At 35.9% G+C, this 8,797-nt stretch overlaps 1 long non-coding RNA gene across 1 annotated transcript; it reads right to left on the reverse strand.

The window, feature by feature from the left end:
- Window positions 1-716: 716 nt before the first annotated feature.
- On the reverse strand, window positions 717-3,803 carry LOC113281983. Its single transcript, XR_003326466.1, has 2 exons — window positions 3,640-3,803; window positions 717-906 (listed from the first exon to the last, which is right to left on the reverse strand). It is a non-coding gene; the product is annotated as an uncharacterized LOC113281983 (long non-coding RNA).
- Window positions 3,804-8,797: the final 4,994 nt, after the last annotated feature.

An 8,797-nucleotide genomic window follows, 5' to 3' on the forward strand; every position in this document is an offset into this window, starting at 1 on the left:
AAACTATAGGGATCAACCCAAGTGTTTGGGATTAACGTACAAGTGAAAATACTTTAATTATAACTTAGATAAATTATAATATAGAAATTAAAGTAAAAGCACACAAAAAAAAATTTGTTAACGTGAAAACCGTAAATGCAGAAAAACCCCGAGAACTAGTCCAGTTTTGGATACTCTCATAATTAAGCCGCTTTACAAAGACACTAACAACTTCGTATAGTTGAGACCAAGTAAACTACCCCTAGTTACCTAGTTTCCTCAGTATTCATGCGCCTACAACTAATCTGGCTAACGCACGTGAATCCTAAGATAGAGTCCAATATCTTAAGTTGCTTCAGCCTCTCTGAAGAATTTAAGCACTCAACCCTTTCAATCGTCTTCCAAACAGTAAAGGACTAATCTGTTTGGTAACCACTCTCCTATTTCAGGAAGTTAATCAGAGATATTTATGTTGAGTGCGACAAAGGTTTTTCTATCTAAAATTAATTAAGCTTCTTTTTCCGGTTTAGATCTTCCAAGATATGGATTAACAAGTTAACCAAATCAAGTCAAACAGAACTACCATATTTGGATACTGAAGAGTACCACCAAATGATAACTTGTCGATCTAAATACTGAGACGCCCCAAATACTAAACCTGCTTAGCTGATAGGATTACAACCTAATTGAAACATCAAATCTAGATTAATGAATCTCGATTACATAAACTAATCCCAGAACAAAACCCATAACTCTCTAATATTATATAAATAAAAGTCTTTCGAATTCTAAGATCATATTAATGTGTTGTTTACAGAAAATAAAGAATACAGGTAGTAAAAGATACACCACAACACTAGATTCGATAAAGCTCTAAGCTACGAAACGGATATCTTCGAGCTCTTCATTTCTTCTGTTTTCTGAAAGCTGAAATGAGAACTAGTCAGCACATCATCCCAAATGGGGGCTCAGTGGTTATCATTATAACATTCAGGTAATCACTAACATGCATCACAATTCTACTAAATAAAAACGATAAACATCTTTTACACGCAACATAGAGCAGAAGATTGCTTCAATTCATATCCCCAGATATTACGTCCATAGTGGTAATATCCGTGAAAGATCCACCTCCGGATGGATTTACGAGAAAAGAATTAAACAACCTAAACATATGTTATCCCAACCTCATCTCACTCAATGGAGGAGAAGATGTTAGGAATAACTCCAGTGTCAAATGATAACATGAATCCAGGTACCGTAAGATATTAACGTGAAATGCGTACACCTCATAAAACCCAATGCCACCATTTAAGTCTAGAATATAATAAGATTTTGATTACTATGATCTGACCCCGCACAGCAGGTTCACAAAAGGACCAATCATTATTCGTAAAACGAAGTCACCGAATAATAACCATATCCAGTCATGAACCTAGAATTTCTTCCTAAGTCAAGATCATAGTAACCCAGTCACACTACTAAGACTGCACAATCAAGTACAATATGCACATGAGTGACTTCCCCAAATAAAATAATATATATAATAATCAACCGGGGTAAAGCCGGACTACTATCTTAAGACAATAAAATGTAATAATAATCAACAGGGGTAAAGCCGGACTACTAGGTTATATTCGAACAACGTAGCATTTCCCTACTAAAACTTAGCCAAGAGCTACGGGGAAACACATACACTCATCACGAGGAAACCACCCAACGCATATTACACAACATACCCATTGAATTACAAACAATATGCTTACAGAAATTAAAGACTCATCATACTCACAGATAAAGTAAACTTAATGATTACAAGAAGGTTACAGAGTTCCCACCTGTTTTGATGACAGGTCATGCCTACCTCGAGATCCACGATCCACCGGTTCATCCTTTGAATCGATCATTGTTAATAAAGACTAATTGTTAAGCACACAAACACTCTAAGAATTAGCCAAAAGGCTCATACAAGGCTTATAACATTATTTCATACAAGACTAAATGAACTATCTAATTGTTCTATGCTCATTTATGCCTCTGCACCTTTCCATTATCTGACTTTAACATAGATGAGGTTTACTTATTGAATTGGGTTGGTTATATAGTCCATTCGATAAGTCTTACAAATATCTACATCTGTGTAGAAGGAATGAAAGGTCAATTCGGACCATAAGGGTCCGATACATCAAACTAGTAAAACTAGGCCTAAGCCCAAGTCCACTAACCAAGTCCATTAAACAAGATGCAGTCCATTTAGGTCAACTAACTGTCTCTAACAGTCAAAGGGTCAACTGACGGTCATCATCTAACCTAAGTCAAGTGAGCGGTCAAGTCTAGGGCAGACTCGGCCAAGGTCCACTGGGTCAAACAGGGAATCAGTGAGTCCACTCAGTCAATAAGTCTTATTCAGGTAAGTCAGATTCACATCTGACTCATTCATACTAACTAAGTCAGCTAAGCTGACTGGGATGACAATTTCAAGCTAAACATATCAAGGCCAAAGCATGGAGCAACACAAAACTGAACAAAACTCAAATAATGTATTTCTAACTCTCTTTGTAATGTACACATCTTAATGATCTCTTTCATGTTTCAATTCAAACACCATACTGTCATAACTGCATAAACTACCAATCCAGTATCACTACCATTCATACAAACCTCATTACATCAATCAACCATTCTCCATAATTCCATAGTAGGTTGGTTTGACCTGCAACTCATTTCAGCTTCCACCTGCAATCACCAGCACTTGAAATACATCACCATCCCTTGGATTCAACTCTAGTTCAGTATAAGTATCTACTCAACACTCTCCACCATCGTTTCCATTTCACTTTATCTTAGACATGCACTGTAACACCACTTAGTCTACGACAACAGCACCCATTCGGCAACTACTACAAATCCCGCAGCATCAACATTACCAGCAGATTCAGTTCTAAAACCATCAACACCTGCGACCAAGCTCATCTAAACTTTTCAGTTTCATTCATCTAAACTTCAACTCAAACACATCAATATCATCACCAGTTCTATTCCGGTACAATGAACACCAATACTTCCTTGTTTACTGCAATTTCAGACAAATTAAAACATATTTCCTTTCACAGCCTCAAGCCAAGACCACAAATCAATCTTCATCTCATTCTCCCTACACTAGTTCAGTTAACTACAACAACAACTCAACATAATACCACAACACCACAACCATCACAGTACATTGATTTGTTCTCTTGTTCGTACTTAGATAATTCCATATCTAACAGCAACAACTTCATCTCAGATCAATCATTATATTTTCTTCTTCTTGTCTCAACCCCAATTCACCATTCTTCTCCCTTCCAGAACCATTTAATTGATTTCCCAACTAAAATACTCAAACCCTAGTTTCTATTTCATCTTTGCAAAACCCTAAATCAATAACCTAACTTCAATCACCTCTAACCGATTCAATTCTTCAACTGAGATTCGACAAAAACAGCTCAAACACTAAAAATCCTAACCCGATACTCGATTAACTGAGAAACTGAAATTAAATCCTATAGAACCATCTAAACTAAAATCAAACACAAGCCCATCTATAATTTATCCAATTAAAACAGATTTATAAAGCAATTTCAATCAATTAGAAACCCTAAAATTTAATCTCCCATTTACCTTCTTTGTGAAGTCTTGAATTCGGTAATCATATCAGCACCATCACCTTCTTCATCTAATCATCTTGGATAATTGATTCCCTCAAATAGGTTCACTCTCTCATAAATCGATCAGAAGCAGAGGAGTGGGGAAAGGGAAGAGAAAGAAGAAGAAAAAGAGGAAGAAAGAAAAGGTAAGAAGAATTAATCTTCTTCGGTTGTTTTTTGTTAATAAGATCGGCGAAAATACCGAGGTACCCAGAGAAGTTGGATAAGGGCAGCCAGATCGGTTTTATACAAAAGTCTATTTTTCCCTTCTTACGGTTCGAGTGATTTTTTCTTCATCCGGTATCCGAATGACACGTTCGAGTAGTCCAAATCGCATAATTTTTGAGCTCTAACTAGTGATACTAGTTTCGGATCTAGATCGTTGTTAGATTAATTTCCATTGAACATCGTTCGTGTTAATCTAAAGGAGTCATTAACGGCTAAAACGTCTCTTCACTGGTCTAATAGCGTTGACGAGCTTGAGGGTCCTTACATTCTCCCCACCTTATATATTTTCGTCCTCGAAAATCAATCCACACTTATAGTCTTCCAAACTCCCCACCTTATAGAGAAAAATTATCTCTCGACTAATTGTAAGTACTGCTCATACTTACAAACGCGCGAAAAGATAACTCATTTCAAGAGTTCGAAGCAATAAGAAATGAAACACATACCTATATGGTTTTCTAAAACTATAATTTGTGGCTTTAGATTCAACTAATTTAAATGTTAACAAATAGAGAAATTTATGTTCCTCACACTAACTTTCTACTTCAATAGATTAATGGTTCTAGATATATGTAAAGCTACTCAATAAGTTTCAAAGTGAATTTTGGATCTATTGGAACAATTAACCTCACTAATTTTTCAGTCTTGGATTGACTACACGTAGAAAAACTATAAACTACTTATTCTCTAAATCTCTATCAGCTTCTAAAGCATAATATAATTGGTTCAACCTACAATTTTTACTTCATAAAATGTATACACAACAAGAAAAAACAAATCAATCATCCAATAATCATTTAGTTCTTGATAGCTTTTAGTGATTAAGATTTATCTCACAGTCCAATCCATTTCCAAACTGATCTAATTCTCTAACTGGTACTAGCTATCATCTATTGTTGCCCATATAAGATCTAATAGTGAGCTCTGATACCAACTTGAGACGCCCCAAATACTAAACCTGCTTAGCTGATAGGGTTACAACCTAATTGAAACATCAAATCTAGATTAATGTATCTCGATTACATAAACTAATCCCAGAACAAAACCCAAAACTCTCTGATATTATATAAATAAAAGTCTTTCCAATTCTAAGATCATATTAATGTGTTGTTTACAGAATACAGGCAGTAAAAGATACACCACAACACTAGATTCGATAAAGCTCTAAGCTATGAAACGGATATCTTCGAGCTCTTCATTTCTTCTGTTTTCTGAAAACTGAAGTGGGAACTAGTGAGCACATCATCCCAAATGGGGGCTCAGTGGTTATCATTATAACATTCAGGTAATCACTAACATGCATCACAATTCTACTAAAGAAAAACGATAAACATCTTTTACACTCACCATAGAGCAGAAGATTGCTTCAATTCATATCCCCAGATATTACGTCCATAGTGGTAATATCCGTGAAAGATCCACCTCCGGATGGATCTACGAGAAAAGAATTAAACAACCTAAACATATGTTATCCCAACCTCATCTCACTCAATAGAGGAGAAGATGCTAGGAATAACTCCAGTCTCAAATGATACCATGAATCCAGGTACCGTAAGATATTAACGTGAAATGCGTACACCTCATAAAACCCAATGCCACCATTTAAGTCTAGGATATAATAAGATTTTGATTACTATGATCTGACCCCGCACAACAGGTTCACAAAAGGCCCAATCATTATTCGTAGACCGAAGTCACCGAATAATAACCATATCCAGTCGTGAACCTAGAATTTCTTCCTAAGTCAAGATCATAGTAACCCAGTCACACTACTAAGACTGCACAATCAAGTATAATATGCACATGAGTGACTTCCCCAAATAAAATAATATATATAATAATCAACCGGGGTAAAGCCGGACTACTATCTTAAGACAATAAAATGTAATAATAATCAACCGGGGTAAAGCCGGACTACTAGGTAATATTCGAACAACGTAGCATTGCCCTATTAAAACTTAGCCAAGAGCTATGGGGAAACACATACACTCTTCGCGGGGAAACCACCCAACGTATATTACACAACATACCCATTGAACTACAAACAATATGCTTACAGAAATTAAAGACTCATCATGCTCGCAGATAAAGTAAAATTAATGATTACAAGAAGGTTACAGAGTTCCCACCTATTTTGATGACAGGCCATGCCTACCTCGAGATCCACGATCCACCGGTTCATCCTTTGAATCGATTATTGTTAATAAAGACTAATTGTTAAGCACACAAACACTCTAAGAATTAGCCAAAAGGCTCATACAAGGCTTATAGCATTATTTCATACAAGTCTCTATAGTTAAGGACTAAATGAACTATCTAATTGTTTTATGCCCATTTATGGTTCTACACCTTTCCATTATCTGACTTTAACATAGATAAGGTTTACTTATTGAATTGGGTTGGTTCTATAGTCCATTCGATAAGTCTTACAAATATCTACATCTGTGTAGAAGGAATCAAAGGTCAATTCGGACCATAAGGGTATGATGCATCAAAATAGTAAAACTAGGCCTAAGCCCAAGTCCACTAACCAAGTCCATTACACAAGATCCAGTCCATTTAGGTCAACTAACTGTTCTAACAGTCAAAAGGTCAACTGACGGTCATCATCTAACCAGAGTCAAGTCAGTGGTCAAGTCTAAGGGCAGACTCGGTCAAGGTCCACTGGGTCAAACAGGGAATCACTGAGTCCACTCAGAAGTCTTATTCAGGTAAGTCAGATTCACATCTGACTCATTCATTCTAACTAAGTCAGCTAAGCTGACTGGGATGACGGTTTCAAGCTAAACACATCAAGGCCAAAGCATGGAGCAACACAAAACTGAACAAAACTCAAATAATTTATTTCTAACTCTCTTTGTAATGTACACATCTTAATGATCTCTTTCATGTTTCAATTCAAACACCATACTGCCATAACTGCATAAACTACCAATCCAGTATCACTACCATTCATACAAACCTCATTACATCAATCAACCATTCTCCATAATTCCATAGCAGGTTGGTCTGACCTGCAACACATTTCAGCTTCCACCTGCAATCAGCAGCACTTGAAATACATCACCATCTCTTGGATTCAACTCTAGTTCAGTATAAGTATCTACTCAACACTCTCCACCATCACTTCCATTTCACTTCATCTTAGACATGCACTGTAACACCACTTAGTCTACGACAACAGCACCCATTCGGCAACTACTACAAATCCCGCAGCATCAGCATTACTACCAGATTCAGTTCTAAAACCATCAACACCAGCGACCAAGCTCATCTAAACTTTTCAGTTTCATTCATCTAAACTTCTACTCAAACACATCAATATCATCACCAGTTCTATTCCGGTACAATGAACATCAACACTTCCTTGTTTACTGCAATTTCAGCCGAATTAAAACATATTTCATTTCACAGCCTCAAGCTAAGACCACAAATCAATCTTCATCGCATTCTCCCTACACTAGTTCAGTCAACTACAACAACAACTCAACATAATACCACAACACCACAACCATCACAGTACATTGATTCGTTCTCTTGTTCATACTTAGATAATTCCATATCTAACAGCAGCAACTTCAGCTCAGATCAATCATTATATTTTCTTCTTCTTGTCTCAATCCCAATTCACCATTCTTCTCCCTTCCAGAACCATTCAATTGATTTCCCAACTAAAATACTCAAACCCTAGTTTCTATTTCATCTTTGCAAAACCCTAAATCAATAACCTAACTTCAATCACCTCTAACCAATTCAATTCTTCAACTGAGATTCAACAAAAACAGCTCAAACACTAAAAATCCTAACCTGATACTCGATTAACTGAGAAACTGAAATTAAATCCTATAGAACCATCTAAACTACAATCAAACACAAATCCATCTATAATTTATCCAATTAAAACAGATTTATAAAGCAATTTCAATCAATTAGAAACCCTAAAATTTAATCTCCGATTTATCTTCTTTGTGAAGTCTTGAATTCGGTAATCATATCAGCACCATCACCTTCTTCATCTAATCATCTTGGATAATTGATTCCCTCAAATAGGTTCACTCTCATCTCGTAAATCGATCAGAAGCAGAGGAGTAGGGAAAGGAAAGAGAAAGATGAAGAAAAAGAGGAAAAAAAGAAAAGATAAGAAGCATTAATCTTCTTCGGTTGTTTTTTGTTGATAAGATCGGCGAAAATACCGAGGCACCCAGATAAGTTGGATAAGGGCAGCTAGATCGGTTTTATACAAAAGTCTATTTTTCCTTCTTACGATTCGAGTGATTTCTTCGTCGCACGGTATCCTAATGACACGTTCGAGTAATCCAAATCATATAACTTTTTGAGATCTAACTAGTTATACTAGTTTCGTATCTAGATCGTTGTTAGATTAATTTCTATAGAACATCGTTCGTGTTCATTTAAACGAGTCAGTAACGGCTAAAACGTCTCTTGACTGGTCTAATAGTGTTGACGAGCTTGAGTGTCCTTACAAATACGACTAGCAATAACAAGTCTATCAAAATATAAACTAGATATTATCGGATCCCAACCGACCTAGTGCACGAAGCAAATCACAAAGATACAAAAACAATAAGAAAACCTTATTGTATTCAAATCTTCAATAGTCTTCTGTACTTGTACAATAACAAACTTGATTCCAACTTATAATCGATCATGCACAGAACAGTATGATAATAATATATGATCACAAGTCAATGTCAGGTCTAAAATCATATATGAACTACCGCTAATATCTTAATCTAGTTAGAGTGACCTTATGTCAGAAGAGAAGGCTCTCAAGAATAATAAAACTAGGTGCAATAAAGAGTTAACAACCGTTAGTCAATCAAATCAATAATCAAAAATTAAATTAACAATACAATTCTAATTTCCCACTAACGGTACTATTA

Source organism: Papaver somniferum, chromosome 5 (genome assembly GCF_003573695.1).
Source record: "Papaver somniferum cultivar HN1 chromosome 5, ASM357369v1, whole genome shotgun sequence".
In the NCBI taxonomy this organism is placed as follows: Eukaryota; Viridiplantae; Streptophyta; class Magnoliopsida; order Ranunculales; family Papaveraceae; genus Papaver; species Papaver somniferum.